The sequence below is a fragment of the Ochotona curzoniae genome, unplaced genomic scaffold (assembly GCF_017591425.1).
Source record: "Ochotona curzoniae isolate NIBS_2020 unplaced genomic scaffold, NIBS_Ocur_1.0 contig_3520, whole genome shotgun sequence".
In the NCBI taxonomy this organism is placed as follows: domain Eukaryota; kingdom Metazoa; phylum Chordata; class Mammalia; order Lagomorpha; family Ochotonidae; genus Ochotona; species Ochotona curzoniae.
The window spans coordinates 6,443,626-6,463,315 of NW_024465894.1; the positions used below are offsets into that span (position 1 = coordinate 6,443,626).

General features: G+C 52.6%; 1 pseudogene; it reads right to left on the reverse strand.

Moving 5' to 3' along the window:
- Positions 1-10,150: 10,150 nt before the first annotated feature.
- LOC121157512 lies at positions 10,151-10,302 on the reverse strand (annotated as a pseudogene).
- Between the last annotated feature and the right edge of the window lie 9,388 nt (positions 10,303-19,690).

Below are 19,690 nucleotides of genomic sequence, written 5' to 3' on the forward strand. Positions count from 1 at the left end.
TTTTTGAGACTTGCTGTGGGGCCAAGTACCACAGGCCTCTTTCTCATCCTCACTATCCATGAGGTTGTTTTCTCAGGACAGTTCAGGAACCTTCTGAAAATCACGCAGCAGTTTAATACACAGAACGTGGGCTGGCTGGTTCTGCATCTTTTCGTATTTGTCACCGTGTACAGGGAACTTGGAGACCTGGGTAGGAGGGGGCTTCAAACCCAGCTCCGTCTCTGTGGATGTCTAGCCACCCACAAGAGCTGAGTGGAGGCTCTGGCATTTGGGGGGGATCAGAGGTGAAGACAGGGGGCTCAGGGAAACTACACTGGGGATGTAGGTTATAGGGCAGGACACAAAGTGAGCCATCTTCCAATTTGTGGCTCTTCACCCCGGGGCAGCCGCAGCATTCAGCAGACTCCGTGAGCCACGCCGCCTGCCACCACGGATCCTATGACGTGCGCTGCAGGTGTGTTTCTCACACTCTGCGCTGTTGACCTTTGAGACAGTCCTCTGCATACTGGCATCCCTGCCACTCCATATAGAAGATGCCAGTAGCTCCTCCCCTAGTGCCTTGTGACAGCTAGGGTGACACCCACTACCATATGTCCCCTGCGGGGCACAGAGGTGCAGAATCATATCCCATCCCCCGGCCCGGGGCCGAGGGCATTCATCCAACCACACGGGACAATGCTCAGACCCTCCATGACCGCTTGGTCCATAAACACCTGCTGAGTGTTTCTGTGCCTTTGTGGGTCCATGCTGAGGACCAGAAATCCACCGGTGACAGACACAGCCTTTATGCCTTCGCTCCATGGGGCAGCTCAGAGTCCAGCATGGGAGAAACAGAGTGAGAACTACATACCCCAGGAAAAAAGCATCACCGGAGGGAGACAAACTTCTCTACTCCAGCTAACCTCGCTGCACAAACCAGGACACTGAGGCCTAGAGGGGCCGCAGGGCCACTCACGCTCAGGTGTCAGCTGTGCCCCCGATCTGCCTGTGTGCCTGCAGCCACTGACATCACCTAGAAATGGCCACCATTGCCCTCTCTGAAACACAGGACTGGTGACCGATACCCAGTGCCTGGCACACGGTGCCCTGAACCTGCTGCTACTCTAACCATAATTTCCAATGATTGCCTCTGGAACAGCTGGCTGTTCTCAAACACAGCAAAACAGAGAGAGAGCAGAAGGCCGCGAAGCCCAGAGCTTGCTTCCTGGGGTCAGTCCAAGCAAGAACGTCCCCACCTGCCACCTGCCCTCACTACTTCCACCACTTCCTCTTCACCAGCCCCCGCCCCCCAACCCTGGTCAAGAGGAACTTAGGAGGGATATGCCTTTCAACAGAGGAAGGGGCAGGAAGTGGTCCTGGAAACCACATCCGCTTCTCCACTTCCCCCTCTACCACCTTCCAATACCACAACAGAGTTTGGCCAAGGCCCCAGGAGATCCCTCCCTCACCCTCTCCCCAGCCAGGAAGCTCCTAACAACCTTGACCCCTAATCAGAGTTCTATCCAGGATGCCAAGCCCCTCACTCAGAGGCCCCCTCTGGATGGGGATGGGGGCCTAGCCTGGAGTGTTGAATCACCTGCATGAATGACACAGTGCTGCCGGCTGCTATTAATATCTGCAGGCCCCCAGAACAGTGTCAGCCTCCTGAGATGAGGAGTTGCTCCCCTCGCTAGGGTTGGCTGGGGGGAACTCCAAACTCCACAGAGGAGGGAGAGGCAGTTGGGCTGTGGCGCTGGCAGGACGCCAGGAGGACGCACCCCTGTCTGGCAGGAAACACAAAGGTGTGTGCATCGCCAGGCAGACCATGCCTCGGGGGGGACCATGTCACCCAGTTCCCACCCCCACCCACTGACGTATCCCCCATCCCTGGCCCCAGGGGTGGTAGGCAATGCCATGCTGACTCGCAGGGTCCCTCACGAGACTATGCCGTGCCTCCCACGTACCTGTATTTGGCATCTTCCACAAGGAAGTCATGAAGGTCTGGCTTCAAACCTGACCTTTTGCATTCTAAGCCCAGCTGCCCTCCTTTACCAGCCGTGTGACCTTAAAACAAGTCACTTGGGGCTGGTGCGCTAGCTCAACTGGTTAATCCTTCCCCTCCAAGCACTGCATCCCATATGGACGCTAATTCGTGTCCTAGCTGGTCCACCTTTTGTCCAGCTCCCTGCTTGTAGCCCAGGAAAGCAGTAGATGGCCCAAGTCCTTAGATCCCTGTACCCACATGGGAGGCCCAGAAGAAGCTTCTGGCTCCTGGCTTCAGATCAGCTCAGCTCTGGCTTTTGCAGCCATTTGGAGAGTGAGTCAGAGTGGAAGGGTCTTTTCTCTCTCTCTCTCTCTCTGTAAATGTCTTTCCAATAAAAATAAATAAGTCTTTCTATAAAAATAAAAAGGCAAGTCACTGCCCCTGTGCCCTCATTTCTTCATCTGTAAAATGGGACAAAGAGTGAGCCTCCCTATACAGGATTACAGTGGGACTGGAAAGAGATTATGCAGTGTGGTGCCATGTTTTAACTTTCATTTAACTTGAATGGCACAGACGGAGACTAAGAGAATCACAGATATCCACAATAGCATCCGGGATTGGGCCAAACCAAAACCAGGATCGCAGAACTCAATCCGGGTCTCCCATGACCATAACAGGGACCCAACTGCTTGGGCTATGGCCAGTTGTCCCATTAGCAGAAAGCCAGAGGCAAGACTTGAACCCAAGGCCCTCTGACATGGGAGTCAGATGTCCCTAACAAGTCTTGACCGCTGCACCGCCCTGCTACCCTTGCAGTGCCAGCGCTTAGCTCGGTGCTTGACGTAGGCGAGGTGCACAGAAGCAGAAATCAACTGCTGTGATTCACGAGTGTTCTCACGTTAGCAAGGAAGCACCGAGGCCCGGGGTCTTGGTCAAACACTTAGTGAGAGACAGACAACCTGCCCCCGCTGACCTTCCTCTCCAGACGCTGCACGTGTCCCTGGCCATCTCAGTCCAATCTGTGTCCAAGTGATGTTATCTACCTCTGTCACCACCAAGAGTGGCTCTTCTTGGCTTGCTGTCTCAGCCTCAGCTGTTAGGAGCACTGGGCAGCAGTTCAGAACCTATGGCCTAGCAGTTCAGTGGTCAGCGAGGCCACCCACATTGCACATCAGAGCGCGTGGCTTGGACACCTGCCTCCAGCTTCCAGCAGGTGCAGTGACAGTTAAGGCTCCGGTGCCTGGGTTCCTACCACCCATGGGGAAGACCTGGATCAAGTTTCCAATGGTTTTAGTGGCCATGATGTGCACTTCAGAAGTGTAGACCACAGATGAGGACTGTCTCTCAGTTGCATAAAGGGAGGAAACTCTTGACATTCGCAGAAGGGAGCAGTTGCGAACCGTCTTCCACGAAGCAGACGCAAGGTTCCGAGAGGGGCTTTAGCGCTGACGCTCGCGGGTGAGTGACAGAGCCTCTGCGTGGGCCTTCTGACTCCCAATCTCGTGCTAGGATCAGGTCACCATGTGGCAGAAAGGAAGTCAGGAAGGGAAGCTGCCAGGCTTAGGGAGGGTGGGGCCCTGAAGCCAGGCTGCCAAGGGCTGTCTCTCAGAAGTTCTAAGTGCCCTGTGTAATAGAAACCTCAAGAGGGGATCGATAGAAGAAATAAATGAGGGGACAAAAAAAAATTTAAAAAGCAAATGAAAGATTAAGGCAGATGCACGGGGCAGGAAAAGTCAAGTGGAGTTTCCTTTAAAGAAAGAAGTGATTCCAGGGTCAGCGCTGTGGTGCAGTGGGTCAGCTGCTGCTTACAATGCCAGCAGCTCATAGCTGAGTGCCAGTCCTGGCTGCTCTACTTCCAGTTCAGCCCCCTGCTGATGTGCCTGGAAAGGCAACAAAGGATGCCCAAGTGTTTGGATCTCTGACACTCACGTGGGGGATGTAGATGGGGTGTCTGTCTGTTTATTGTTTTTGACTCCTGGCTTCAGCTTGGTCCAATCCCAACTATTGCGCAAGCATTTGGGGAATGAACCAGAAGATGGAATCTCTCTCTATGCACAAAGAAGGACTTCTGATCCCATTTCCAAGGGGAAGCCAAGGCTCAGAGACAGAGCCACCTGTCCAAACTCACACAGCAAATATCAAAATCAGGTGGGCGTCTAGCCCCGGCTAACTAGAGACTAACACTCTTCATCACAGTATCATAGTTGGGGTCAAGGCTCAAAAAGTTGACAGCCAGGACCTCAGCAGCCCCGGCCAGGCAGAGCAGATTTGGTCCAGGGCCCTGGCAGTGGTCACCCTAAGGCACTGGGCAAGTAGAAGGCTCAAAGCGGCACCTGCTGTAAATGTATGGGGAAAGAGCTCAGGGTTTTCACGGCATCTACTGCTGCCTGTTTCAGCCCCAGTCTTGTTCCATTCCTAAAAAGGGAGACCCCAAAAGCATGCTCCAGGTGTTGGGCCTGAAGCTAAATATAGCCCCAGGTGAACAGAAGTGTGGCAAGTGTCTTTGGGGCCAGCACTGCCGCATAGTGACTAAAGCCAAGGCCTTTGGCAACAACATACCATATGAGTGCTGACTAGAGTCCCAGCTGCTCCGCTTCTGATCCAGCTCCTTGCTGATGTGCCTAGGAAACAGCTTGGGTCCCTACAGCTTCGTGAGAACCCGAATGAAGCTTCTGGCTCCAGGCTTCCATCTGGTCATGCTCTGGCCATCATGGCTGTTTGGGGAGTGAACCAGCAGATGCAAGATCTCTCTTCTGTCTCTTTCTTTCCATCTATAAATCTGACTTTCAAATAAATACATCCTAACGAAGAAAGAGAAATTTAAGAAGCAGAGCAGCCAGGACTGGTACTAATATGACATGCCAGCATTGTAGAGGGCTGCCAGGGGTGTCTTAGCCTCCAGTGCTGCAACATCAGGGCTTTTTCTTTATTCTTTCTATTTTAATATTGATGCCTGTGTTTCATCATGCCCTGCCCCTTTAGATTCTGCCTTTATTGGTATGGGGTACACTGGAAAGAGAGAGAGACAGAGATTGCAAAATGCAGCGCCCCCTGGATCCTGTGGGTGCCTCTGGATTAAGCTGGCCTCACTCGGTATTTCCGGAGGCAGGGGACGTTACCACGTATGGAAAGATCCTCAAGAGAAGCCTGATTCAGTAAGCAGGGGCGTCCTGGCTGAGAAGCCATGAACACAAACAGCCGCTGCTTGCTGCCGCAGTCCCGAGAGGGGTTCAGAGACTGCTCCCCCGCTTCCCGCCCCAGTTGAAGCAACCGAGACCGCTGGCCGGAAGGATGGCCAGCGCGTTTCTGCGCCTCTTCCTTCCGCCGCCGGCCTCCAGAGCCATTGCTGCACGCCCTCCCGCGAGCCCAGGGCTGCGGGTCCCGCTGGACCTGCCCCGATGGCCTGATGAGCCCGTTTATTCTGCGACACCCGGATTTCGATGTCATTTGCGTGTATTTGCATATTAATTGTCAGCATTCCCTCCTTCCCACACCCCTGTGGCATGTTAGGGGAAAAGAAAATTAATGTATGCACAAGACCTGCTGGGATGCGTTCGAACCTGAACTTGAAGCAGTGCTGGGCCTGGGGTATCCCTGGAGAGGCGGGAGGGGGTACAGGGGTCAGGGAGGGGGTACAGTGCTGGAGACTGCGGGAAGGCAGGCAGAGGGGAGGTGCTTCCAGCTCCTCGGTGACTGACAATGAGGGATTTCTCTAGTGGGCACGGTTGGGCAGCCTCTTGTTTCTGGGGTGAGAAAGAAGTTTGCTTAAGATGCGGGACAGCTGGGCCCGGCGCGGTGGCGCAAGTGGTTAAAGGTCCTCGCCTTGCACGCCCGGGATCCCATGTGGGCGCCGGTTCTAATCCCGGCAGCCCCGCTTCCCTTCCAGCTCCCTGCCTGTGGCCTGGGAAAGCAGTCGAGGACGGCCCAGGGCTTTGGGAACCTGCACCCGCGTGGGAGACCCGGAAGAGGCTCCTGGCTTCGGATCGGCATAGTATCGGCCCGTTGCGCTCACTTGGGGAGTGAATCATCGGACGGAAGATCTTCCTCTCTGTCTCTCCTCTCTGTATATCCACCTTTCCAATAAAGAAATAATAAAAATAAATCTTTAAAAAAAAAAAGATGCGGGACAGCTGCGGTGGAAGGGACTGGGTGCTGGAATCTGGCAAACCTGGATTTGAACTCTGCGACCTCAGTTTCCCAATCTCTATAATGGCAGTAATAAGCTCATTACAAAGTGATGCGAATCATCCTTTTTTAAAGATATTTATGTGAAAGAGTGACAGGGAGAGAGAAATTGCTGTTCATTCCCCCAATCCTTACAATAGTTGAGGCTGGCCTAGGCCTAAGCTGAGAGCCAGAAACTCCACCCTGGTCTCCCAGCACCTGTTTCCCAAACACGTTGGCTGGATCAGAAGCAGATGGAGGCCTCCACCGCAGGGGCTCGGATATGGGATGGGTACCCCAAGGGATGGCTTAGCCTGCTGAGCAACAATACTCACGGCTAGCCCTGTCTCCATTTGCCGCCCAGTGTGGGCAGCTCATCAGATACTGATGACCGGCACTGATGAGTGAGTCTTGTGGACATTCCTGCAGTCCACACTGTTGAGCCCAGCAGCTATGCCCTGAGGGTCTGGAATTCTGGGGAGACAGCTGGTGGCAGAGCACAGAATGGAGGTCTCTAACGTCTTCACTTGCATTCCTGCTCACAGCAGTCCTGGGTGTTATTGTCCGTGTTTCCCAGCACTTGACTGAGGTCGCCCAGGGAGGCCTTAGCCCTCCCAAGGTTAGCTGTTTCCCGGAGAGAGCAAGCAGCCTGTGAGCAAATGCCTCTTTGATATACAAACCAACCAGTCCTAAAGCCTAAAGCCACACTCCCCAGGGCCTCCTGTTTCCTTTAGACCAGAACAGCATCCTCCTTTCCCAGCCAGCTACTGGACAAATGGCAACCAGGCTATACAGCCCAGGGCTCAGTCCAGTCATTCAAGCTGGCTGATCCTATCCCTGCCCATCTGGTCACCTGCCCTGCCTGTTCCCTTCCACCAAGGCTACGGTGAATGCCCATGCCCGACTCCAAGCTAACCCCACCTCCTCCTGTTTGCCCTCTCCTTCCCCCAGTGCCTCCCCACGAGGTTCCTCCGGATCCAACACGCTCTCTTGTCTCAGGAAGTGTCTGCAGCCTGCCATCTTCTCAGCCTGGTATGTTGGCTTCTCCGTTCCTGGGTCAAAGACAAAGGCCCAGGTACATTCTGGTACACTGACATCTTTTTCCACACCATCTTAATGCGACAAGTACTTTTCCTACAGGTTATCTCAGGCCTCCCAGACACCATGAGAAGCACCGTCTCCACTGGATTCTCGTGGCCCAAGCAATGGACTCTGCCACTGCTCATGGGGCGGGAAGCACAGCCCAGCTCTGCATGGGAGAAGGGTCCTGAACATGGGATGCTGTCCTTGGTGTTCCAGGGATGGAGGAATATTCTTTCTGGAAACTTCCCCAGGCACAGAGGATGCAGCCCTGCGCCCGGGCTTGGGCCATAGTGTACTCTACTTTAAGTCCTAAGAACTTCTTACTGAGGCGCAGGCCAGGGGAGGCTTTATTTTATTATTTTTAAGATTTTTTTTTATTGGAAAGACAGATATACAGAGAGGAGGAGAGACAGAGAGGAAGATCCTCCGTCCAATGATTCATTCCCCAAGTGACAGCAACAGCCAGAGCTGAGCTGATCTAAAGCCAGAAGCCAGGAGCTTCTGCAGGGTCTCCCACATGGGGTGCAGGGCCCCAACACTCGGGGCCGTCCTCGACTGCTTTCCCAGGCCACAAGCAGGGAGCTGGATGGGAAGTAGGGCCACTGGCTTTGATGGCGAGCAACTGCTACAGCATTTCCTCAGGCCTCCTGGAACCTCCTCCTCAAAGTCCCAGGGCACGTCCAGTGGGACATGTTCCAAATCCAGTCCCCTCACCCCTGCTCCTCCTTGTCCTCCCAAATCCTCCTCCTGCCTTCAGTTACTGGCACTTCTCAGGCCTTCTCAATTCTCTTTCTCACTCTCTTATCAAGATGTATTTTATTTACTTGAAAGGCAGTTATAAAGAGAGAGACAGAAAAGGAAACCCTGCATCTATTGGGTCACTCTCTACATGATCGCAACAGTCAGGGCTGGCCAAGCCAAAGCCAGGAGCCTGGAACACCATCCATGTCTCCCACGTGGATATCAGGGGCCCAAGCACTTGGGCCATCCTCTGCTGCTTCGCCCAGGAACATCAGCACGGAGCTCAACGGGGAGTGGAGCATCCGGGACTCAAACTGGCACTCATACGGGATGCCAGCATCACAGGTAGTGGCTTAACCCGTTATGCCACAACCCAGACCCCCTTCACATATTCCAAATAGTTTGGACGCAAACATACAATTCCCACTCTATCCCAGCCACATCATCATCCAGCCAACAACGTGGATAACCTTTTTAAATCCACCTGCTGTGTGCTTACTACTTTCCTAGAGCTGCCATAACCAAACATTGCAGACTGGAGCTATTGTCTCACAGTCCAGGATCCAGGTGCCCACTGGCCTGGCTTCCTCTGCCACCTCCCTCCTTTATCTGTAGATGTCTGCCTCCTCCCGCGTCACCTGCTCCTCCGTCTGTGCTCTGTCGGTGCCCTCATTTTTCTCTTCTGATGGATGCCAGCCATACTGGATCAGGGCCCATTCTCATGACCTCATTTTTAGTTCATCCCTTTGAAGACCCTGTCTCCAAACAGCCTCATTCAGAAGCACGGGGGATTAAGTTATTCTTCCTCTTAAGATTCATGTAGTTGTTTATTTGTTTGATGGGCAGAGTGACACAGAAAGAAGGGGAGAGATAGAGAGACAGACCTTCCATCAACTTCCCAAACGGTTGGAATAGCTGGGGCTGGACCAAAAGGAAGCCAGGGGCTTGAAACTTCACTTGACATTCCCACGTGGGTAGCAAGAGCCCGGGCATTTGGGCCGTCTTCCACTGCCTTCCCCGGTGCCTGAGCAGAGAGCTGGATAGGAAGCAAAACAGGTAGGGCTTGAACCAAGAGTCTATCATGGGATGCTGATGTTGCAAACAAGTAGTTTAACCTACTATGCCACAACGCCAGTCCCACCAAATTTTACTTCTTAGGTTTTTTTTTTTTTTTTACTTATTTTTTTACAATTTATTTCAGAAAGGAATCTATCTGCTGGCTCACTTCTCAAATGGCTATATTAGCAGGGCTGGACCAGGTTAACCCTACGAACCTGTAATTTAACCTTGCTCTGAAAGCTTCCAGAGCTTCCTAATAACTTGAAGAGAAAGTCTGAACTCCTCAGCTGGGCATCCAGGGTCTTCAGAACATGGCCGCAGTTGTCCTAGCCACCAGGGAGGATGACAGTGTCGTGTGGCACCTTGCTGCTTGCCCCAAGGGTAGGTCGTGGGGAGCCTGCGGGAAAGACGAGATCCCGGGCCCAACCTCACAACTCAAGAGTCAGGACCTGCATCGCTGCCCAAGGTCTCCCAGTAACCCATCCCCAGTAACCCATCCCCCAGTAACCCATGTGCACACTGAAAGTTTGAGAGTTCATAGGCACAGAAGGACTTTGTCCTTGCTGGTCCCAAAACCCAACTTTGCCCCAAAGCCAGCATCTAATTCATGGGAGTGAGGGGTTACAGGTGAATATTCTCAACAAACACGTGAACCTGACTTCCCTAAGCTTTAAGAATTCTAACTCTTGGACCTGGTGCAATAGCTCAGTGGCTAAATCCTCGCCATGCATGCACTGGGATCCTATATGGGTGCTGGTTCATATTTCAGATGCTCCACTTCCCTTCCGGCTTCCTGCTTGTGGCTTGGGAAAGCAGTAGAAGATGGCCCAAAGCCTGGAGACCCTGCACCTGTGTAGGAGACCCAAAGGGAGCTCCTGGCTCCTGACTTCACATAGCTCTAGCTGTTGTAGCCACTTGGGGAATGAAGCAGCAGATGGAAGATCTTTCCACCTCTCCTTCTCTGTAAATCTGACTTTCCAATAAAAATAATTATTTTTAAAAAAATAATAAATTCATTTTATGTTCATTTTATTTTTAATGATGTTTACATAGTTGAGAAGGATGCATGCCCATGTGGATCACCAATAAGGATGGAAAGGATCGAGGAACAGGAGAAACAAATATATATATATTTTAATTCAGGAGACCGCAGTCCCCCACTACCACAGTCATGCAGCTGAGTTTCCCACATTTGGGGGATCGCAGGGTCAGCACATCCGGAGTGCAATGGGTGAGCCTCGCCCTGGGAAACCACCTTCGTGATCATGGTATCTCCCCTGCCAGGTAAGTATGAGAAATAAATATTAAAAAAAAAGATTTTGTCAGGTGTATGTAAATGAAAAAGAGCTCCTGAAATGACCTTCTACTGGGAAAGGCAAGGTTTTCTGCAAACATGTCTTCCGCGGGGCATGAGCCAGGCCGGGCGCTGGGTGCTGGGCAGAAGGAGCAAAAAGAGACAGGAGCTTCCTCCTGCAGGACCTGGCAAAACAGGCGGGGAGACAGTCACAAAGGCAAGTGCAGAATGGCTGGGGTGCAAGGCCCCAGGCACCCCCCCCACCACAAGTCACCCTCCCCTCCCAGGACCAGACTTCCTGCTCCCCCCACAAGCTCTCCCCCATTCTCCGTCTGCACCTCCCTCCGTGGCCTTCGACTTGGCTAAATGCTGCCGGCCACCTACTTGGGAAGGGGGGCTCTTCCCAGCTCCCATGACGCCCGCTTCTCAGCTCCCACATCCCTGTGCCGCGGTTTTCATCATTCACCGTGGATTTCCTGTTTATATATCTATCCCAGTCTGCAAGCTAAGGGCATCCTTGGGGCAGAACCCTTAGCTGCTGTGTTGGCAGTATTCGCATTTTCTTTCTCTCTCTCTGTTTTAATCTATTTGTTTGAAAGACAGAGTTTCACAGAGAAAGAGCCAGAGAGATCTTCCATCTGCTGGCTCACGTTCCAGAAGGCTGTGGGAATCCCAGGGCTGGGCCGAGAACTTCATCTGGGTTTCCCATGTGGGCAGCAAGGGCCCAAACACATTTCTGGCTGCTTTCTCAGGCCATTAACAGGGAGCAGGGATTGGAAGGGGAGCAGCCTGGATATCAACTATTGCCACCTGGGATGCCAGTCTCACAGTTAGTAGCTTTACCTGCAATACCCCAATACCAGTACTTCAGGTATTTCTTAAATATAAAAATGTAACAGTAGAGGCCCAGCATGGTAAGCCTAGCAGCTAAAGTCCTTGCCTTGAGTGCTGGCATCCCATATGGGCGCTGGTTCTAATCCCAGTGGCTCCACTTCCTATCCACCTCCCTGCTTGTGGCCTGGGAAAGCAGTCAAGGACGGCCCAAAGCCTTGAGACTCTGCACCCGTGTGGGAGACCCAGAAGAGACTCTGGGCTCTTGGCTTCGGACTGGCTCAACTCCAGCTGTTGCAGTCACTTGGGGAATGAATCATCGGACAGAAGATCTTCCTCTCTGTCTCTTCTCCTCTCTGTATATCTGACTTTGTAATGAAAATAAAATAAATCTATAAATAAATAATGTGGCAGTAATACTGATGCTGGAGTTAAGCTGCTACCTGGGAAACTTGGACCCCATATCAGAGTGCTGGTTCAAGTCCAGGCTGACCCATCTAATCCAGCTCCTAGCTGATCTACCAAGAAAGCAGTAGGTGGGAGTTCAAGTGCTTGAACCCCTGTTACCACCTGGGAGACCTGGATGACGCTCCTGGCTCCTGGCTCCTGCCTGGCCTAGCCTTGGCTGTTGCAGGCATTTGGGGAGTGAACCGGTGGATGGAACATCTCTTTTTGCCTTTCTAAGGTATTTAATGTAATAACTATTTTAATTTCTCACAACTACCCAATGAGGTGAGCGCTGTAATTTTTCTCACTCCCAAAATGTACATGTAGAAGCCCAAAGTCAGGAGAGGTTAAGTAAACCACCCAAGGTCACACAGTAAGTGGCAGAATAAGAATCCAAACAGAAGCTCCGGCTCCAGGGTGCCCATGGGGTGGGGATGGATCCCGGACTGAGGTCTGAAGCCAGAAAGCCATTAGGCTTCGCAGACCTGAAAGCTGCCCATCAGGGCCATACCTGCCAGGAGCGGTGAGCAAGCTCTGGGCCTTGTCCTACTGGCCCCTCCCTCTGCACTGGGATCCTCTGCAAGCCCAGCCCTGGTGCCCCAGGAGGAAAGCCCAATTCCCCTTTTGTGTGAAGCACCCCCAAACCCCAGTTATGCCCTGCTCAGCCCGGCCCCACTGATTGGGTTCAGAATCCTGCAGCTGCTTTAAGGAAAATGGATCCTGGAGCCCTGTTGTGGGTCAGCGGGTTAAGCTGCCGCATGCTACACTGCATCCCATGTTGATATGCGTGCCAGCTCAGGGCCTCCTCGCTCCCTGCTAATGTGCCTGGGAAAGCAGCAGGGGGTGGCCTAAGCACTGGGCCCCTGCACCCACCTGGGAGACCTGGCTGGGATTCCTGGACCCACCCCAGCCATTGTGGCCATTTGGGGAGTGAACCAATAGATGGAAGATTCTTCTCTGCCTCACCTTCTCTCTCTGTAACTTTTTCAAATAAAACCTGCAAATCTTTTTTTTTTTTATGTTCTCAAAAATAAGTCAATGTGACCTTGTACCACCCACATTGATTTAAACATTTAAAATAATAAGTGTAGTAAAGCTATAATCTCAAAATAAAAGAGGGGCCCTTAAAATGAAATTTAACTTTATGCCACTCTTTTTTCCTTCAGGACTAAGAATCCACAAAAATGTCCCGTTGCAGCTAAGCCCCATTCGCAGCCTGGCTGCACCAGTCACCTGGGGGCTCTAAAAACCGACTCTCCGACGGGCAAGGAGTCCAGAAATAGCGCCAGTCCATGTGGGAATCCGGCACACGGCGCAGGCGGCGCAGGCGGCGGTTTAACGAGGGGTAGGAAGGAGCTGGGGAGAGATGAAGACATTCTTCAGTGTGGTGCGGGTTCAACTGGCTGGCCATTCGGAAAAACTCCAGCTGCATCTCTACGTCGCTGCAATCACCAAAATCAACTCCAGATGGATGGGAGAACGCACTGAAGACGGAGGGGAGGGAAGCAGTAAAAGGATGACACGGGTATTGAGATGTTTTCCTTTTATGATCTGGAGGGAGAAAAGGGCCTTGAGCCAATGTTTACGGGTGCTGGGGCTGTGGGTGGGGACAAACCCAGGAACCGGAACGTGGCTCCACACAGTGAAGATTCCACTGACTGCTCATAAACCCTTGTAAAGCCCTTTGCTTTTAAGACTCATCCTCGAGTGAAGAGAGCACTCCTAAGCATAGAACAAGAACAACAAATCTCAAAGCAGTTGCACAGAACGGCAGTCATTCTGATGACATCAAAATAAATGACAAAACCAAACCCAGTGGTTCTGGTGGGAACCGGAAACAGAGGTACGCTGTGTAAGGGCTGTGAGGTTTCAGGGAAGATAAACACTTAGGAACTAGACAGAGGTGGTGGTTGGACAACACTTGGCATCTCCCAGGTGTTACTGAATTCCAAGTTGTAAGATGGTTGATTTTATGTTCTGTGAATTTCAATAACAACAACAATGCAATTTTATTACTTTTTTTAGATTTTATTTTATTTTTATTGGGAAATGAGATATACAGAGAGGAGGAGAGACAGAGAGGAAGATATTCCATCTGTTGATTCACTCCCAAAGTGGATGCAACAGCTGGAGCTGTGCCAATCCAAACCCAGAAGCCAGGAGCCTCCTCTGGGTCTCCCACGTGGGTACAGGGTCCCAAGGCTTTGGGCCGTGCTTGACTGCCCTCCCAGGCCACAAGCAGGGAACTGGATGGGAAGTGGAGCTGCCAGGATTAGAACCAGCGCCCATATGGGATGCCGGTACACGCAAAGTGAGGACTTTAGCTGCTAGGTTACCATCCCAGGCCCAACAATACAATTTTGAAATAATTGTTATTTTATGCTCTTTGTTTATTTGAAAAAGAATGGAGCAAGAGAAAGAGCTCCCGTTTGTCGTGCTGCGGGGTCGGGGTGCAAGGCTGGGTGGCAGGGATTTATTCTAACAACAGTAGTGTTACAAGCTTATTAGGGATAAATAGTAAATTAGTGTCTAGAGGTGAGGCTAGTTAAACACGGAATAGTAGTAGGAATACAAGAGTGCTGAGTGGTGACAAGGCAGCCTTTCAGCACTCCAGGAGGGCTGCCTCAACCCGAAGCGCAATGCCCACCCCAAGGACAATATGTAAGCCTAATAAGACAAACAATGCCCCCTGAGGAAAAAGGAAAACGCAGCACATAGGAGGGGAAGAATGAAGTTCCTTAATATATAAAGAGTTCCAACGCAGCACTAACGAAGACTCCGGCCCTGGTGAGAGCCTGCAGCAATTGAAAACCTCACCCGTCACTGGTGAGACTTGAAGGGATGGAGCTGGCGCCATGGCACAGTAGGCTAACCCTCTGCCTGCGGAGTTACTATCCCATGTGGGCGTAGTTCGAGTCCTGGCTACTCCACTTTTGCTCCAGTCCACCAGCAAAGCATAGATGAAGCCCCTGGGTCTCTAATATCCCTATGGGAGACCCAGAAGAAACTCCTGGCTCCTGGCTTTGGATTGGCTCAGCCCCAGCCATTGTGGCCATTTGGGGAGTGAACCAGCAGTTGAGAAAATTCTCTCTCTCCTTCTCTCTGTAATTCTGACTTTCAAATAAAAATAAACCAGTTAGAATGTACGTTGTAGCACTTCCTCCGCAGTGGTGATGCCATTTTCATGCACCTGGGCAGGTCAGGCCCTGACCCTGAGGGGTTGGTCTCTGCTTGGTGACTATTGTCTGTTCCAATCCAGGAAGCAAGCGATGCAGGAGGCCCCAGGAGCGTGCCCCACCCCATCCTGTCAAGTCTTGCACCCCAGAGCTCCCAGCCCCTGTGTGTGGAGGACTCCTTCCCAGCTCCATCCTCACAAGGGTGGGCCGACTACCTGCATGTGCCCTTGTAGGCCAGAAATGGGGCCAAGAGGCGGCTGGGCTGGATGGGTGGTGGGGAGGGGAGCTGCTCCAGGGCAGTGGCCTTCAGACACAGGAGGCGGATGGGCCTCTGCTTCCCTGCCTGGGGTCTCACCACCCCCTCCCTACACACTCTGTGCGTGGCAGTTGGCGCCTCCTCGCAATTGAGCATCATCCGCATCCATGTTTATGTGGATTCATCTTCCGTCCCACTCGAGATTTGAAGGCATGCACAAGATTCTGACGGTGGCATGGAGCAAGATGGGATCTAGTTTCTGCCTCTTTCACATAGTCTGTGAGCAGCTCCTCGGCCTAGCGTGGGGAACACGGGAGAAGGAACTGCACGCCCTGGCCTTGCACTGGCTGGCACTGCCTCTGCCCGCTGCCTCTCAGGGCCGGTGCTCGCAGGGTCTGCAGCCCAGCCTTCTGGCTCAGGCCTGGAAGTCCTGGCAGAGGCGGTGAGCGCCCCCTGCTGGTAGCAAGTTTGAGCAGAGTAGACCAGTCCCGGCCTCCCACTGCCTGGCTCATCAAAGGACCTGGACAGGTAGATGTAACGGCGCCCCTCTAGTTCTGCAGAAGTTCCCGCTCACTGAGTGCTTGGTTGGAACTCCGCGGGGGCTCTCGTCCTGATGTAGGCACCCATCACAGCTACTCATTGGTGCCACTGGCCTCAGGGGAGACCTTGGAGGATCAGAGTCCAGCAAGAAGAGTTGGAAGTGGTCCCAGTGGGCAGCGGGCACTAGTGACTGACGGCAGAGGGCCTGGTTGCAGACAGTGTTGGTCCAGCCTTCCTCGCGATTGCATCACTTGCTACCACACTCCTGTGCAGGTCAGCCCCACCTTACAGCAGAGGAACTGAGGCTGAGAGAACAGGCACCTTGACGAGTGGGGCAGCACGACTGGAACCCCCCACAAAATGGACTCCAGGGCCTAGACTTCATCCCGTATCCTGACACCTGGTGAGACAAGGCACTGGGGAAACCGAGGCAGGATAACCAACCGACTGGCCTCAGAGCCTGTAACTAATATGACGGCCCAGAAGGCCCTGTGTGAACAGACAGGATGCTGAACTGCGATGGTGGCATGACTTGCTCAAGGTCACACAGAACCAGTCAGTGGAGAACTGCTTCTGCGGGTGTGTGTGTGTGTGTGTGTGGAGCTGCAGCCGCCAGCCACTTCCCTCTTGTCTTTCTTGTCAGGCATCCCAGTTTGGCGCCGCTTGCTTCTGGGCCCGCGTCAGCACAGCTGTCAAAATCATGTCCTGCAGCTGTCACTCCGTCTGAGCATGGCTCGGCACTGGATCTGTGGCGGATGCTGAGTTCACTCCAGGCTGTGTGCCTTTAGGCCTGGTGTCCTTGGCGGAGTTTCCTCACCACCTAGAACTCCCCTCTCATCACCTCCAGAATGGGAACAGTGGGGCCAGTGTTGTGGCACAGTGGGTATGGCTGCCACTTGCAATGCCAGCATCCTCTGTGGGTATCAGTTCCACTTTGGATCAAGTTCCCTGCTAATGGTCTGGGAAAGGCAACAAAAGATCCAAATGTTTGGGTCCCTGCCAACCACATGGGAGACCTGGAAGAAGCTCCTAGATTTTGGCTTCAGCCTGGCACAGCCCCAGCTGTTGCAGCCATCTGCGGAATGAACCAGTGAGTGGAGGATCTAATGCCTGACTTTCAAATAAATCAATCTGTTAAAACACATAAATAGAATGGGGGTGGTGATCCGTGCCTCGCAGGCTGCGGATATGCCCATATGGGATATCAACGCATGCAAAGTGACGACTTTGGCCACTAAGCAAGCTACTGTGCCGGACCCTCAAATAAATATCTTTTTTTAAAAATAAGATATCAGGACCCATCACGGTGGCCTAGTGGCTAAAGTTCTCACCTTGAACACACCGAGATCCCATATGGGCACCAGTTCTAATCCCAGCACCTCCACTTCCCATCCAGCTCCCTGCTTGTGGCCTGGGAAAGCAGTCAAGGACGGCCCAAAGCTTTGGGACCCTGCACCCACATAGGAGACCTGCACGAAGTTCCTGGCTCTTGACCGGTGCAGCATCAGCCGTTGCGCTCACTTGGGGAGCAAATCATCGGACGGAAGATCTTTCTCTCCGTCTCTCCTCCTCTCTGTACATCTAACTTTGTAATAAAAATAAATAAATCTTTCAAAAAGATGTCAATAATTAAAGAAAAAAAAAAAAACAGATGAGGAAGCAGAAACAGAGAGTTAAGTAACTCAGCAGAAGTTGGGGGCCGAGTCCAGAGTGCGTGCAGACAGGTCTAGACCCTTCTGAGTCCCCTGTGAGTGCCACTGCTGGGCCACTGGGACTCAGAAGACAGCCCATCCAAGGTCACACAGCATGAGCACGTGGGCACTGTCTTGCCGCCTCTTGGGTTCTCTGCCCTTGTCACCAGGAGCTGACTCACCAAGCCATCGTTTTCTGCCCGGCAGATATCCATCAGACCCAGGCCTGGCTAAGGAAGGCTGAGTCCATAGGCGTGGCTGAGGCTGATAGCACCACGCTGTGCGACACGCTAGGACAAAGGCAGGCAGAGGACATGAGCAGAGTGTAGGGTGGACAAACGGCCATCTTTTGGGGAGGAAGCCCAGAAGGCTCCAGGAAGAGGCGATGATGCAGAAAGGACATGGCAAAAAGGAAAGCCTGGTCAGGGCACCTTGGAGGGGTGCTGAAGGGGCACGGTCCAAGGCACCCACGTGACACAGAGTGTGACATTACCAGGGATATAGACAATGTCTCCATGGTGGCAAACCTTCAGAGGTTGAGCCTTGGAAACTGTTGCCTGGTCTCTCTCCCATCCCACCGGCTCAGCCGGACAGTGGCCCTGGAGAGGGATGGGAGCAGCTTTGGAAGGCAGTCAGCAGGTGCAGCAGCACTGTGGCTCCGCCCCTGCCTCTACTGATACCTTCTCTCCATACCTCCACCACCTGCTTTGACAACTATGGGCTATGCCTAGCCCCATAGTTTTTTAAAAGTAGGTTTAGTTAAAGCAGTAGACAGTAGTACCACAGGTCAGAGTTGGGCCCAGAGCATCCACCTGCTGTCTGCCCACTCCAAGCCCTGATGCCTGCTCAGGGCACCTGGCACAGTGGAAGGAGCATTGAACTAAGAGTCATACCAGCATCCCATACAGGTGCCAGTTCGTGTCCCAGGTGTTCCATTTCTATTTTTTAAGATTTTTTTTTTCTTTTATTGGAAAGGCAGATCAGATTGACAGAGAGAAAGGTATTTCACCTACTGGTTCACTCCCCCAGTAGCTACAAAATCTGGAGCTGAGCTGATCTTAAGCCAGGAGCCTCCTCCACTCTCTCAGGGGATGCTGGTAGCTGACTTTGCGGGGCTACAATGCCACCCCTCACTTCAGGCTCTTCAGTTTGAGATGCTTCCCCTTGGGGTGATACCATGGCATAGCAGGTCAGTGCCAGCATCCTATAGGGCACCAATTCCCGTCCCTGCTGCTCCACTTGCTATCCAGTTCTCTGCTCACACACCTGGGAAAGCAGCAGACGACCCATTTCTTCGGGCCCCTGCACCTGTGTGGGAGACTCAGAAGCAGCTCCTGGCTCCCAGCTTCAGGCTGGTCCAGTTCCTGCCATTTAGCAAGTGAAAACCTCTGTCTCTCCCTCTTTCTGTAACTGCCTTTCAAATCCTGCCAGAGTCCGGCTCCAGCCAAGTTTGGAACTGGGGAAGGGTGCGTGGATGAGGCATAAAGAGGAAATAAATGGACCACTAGGATTTCAGGATCATGATGGACAATGCAGGAAAGCTGTCCGCTCTATTTATACAGAAACAGTCAAACTCTGGCCCAGACTTTTTCCCTCATGGTCAAGTGGGTGTTTCTAAGGATAATTTGTTTCACCTTAGAGCAGCATGTTATCCATCCTGACCCTGTGGTCAGGAAGTTCTCAATCGATGGTGCATATCAATCAGTAACACATTCCTACCACAATCCTCATTCTACAACTACGTCTTGAATCAGTTAAGGGAGGAAATGCATCACAGAAGGAAGGACCTAAAGATCAAGGAAAGAGGGAAAGAATAGATTCCCACTACACCTGGGGACGTAACACCCTTGATTAGCATATGGTCAAAGGGGGCAGCAATAATAAAAGGCCCTTTGGCTAAAACGACAACATCAACTTCCAAGCTCACTGGTAGTAAACACTAAATAGATTACAGAATTCTCAGCGGGAATGTCTGGTGTCCATGCAAAGAGAGGAGGAGCTGCTTTGGGTGGTTGTAGAGACATCCCCTGGCCCTGCCATGCAGTGGGAAATTCCTTGCAGCCCCTCCTGCAATGGAACAACACTCTTCACACCTTCCTGTTTTCCACACGGACCCCAGCAAAATCCTTTTAACAAAAAACAGAGGAAGAACTACAGAGATGCGGGGGATCAGAACGGACGCCTCTTTCCCACTCTAGTGCAATGCGTTGAAGGTGGCGTGGCCGAGGCGCCGGATCCTCTTCCTGCTCCCCAACACAGCGGAGGGCAAGCCCAGATCCCCCAGGCCCCTGGACTCGGCTCGCCCGACCCCTTCCTGGATGAGATCCGGCCCCCCGAGCCCCTCCCGCCGGCACACACCAAACCACACCTGGCCTGATTCCGTTAGGTTCGAGCACAGCAAGCCACAGGAACGACACTGACTCCTCTCCCGCCAAACCTGAGCTC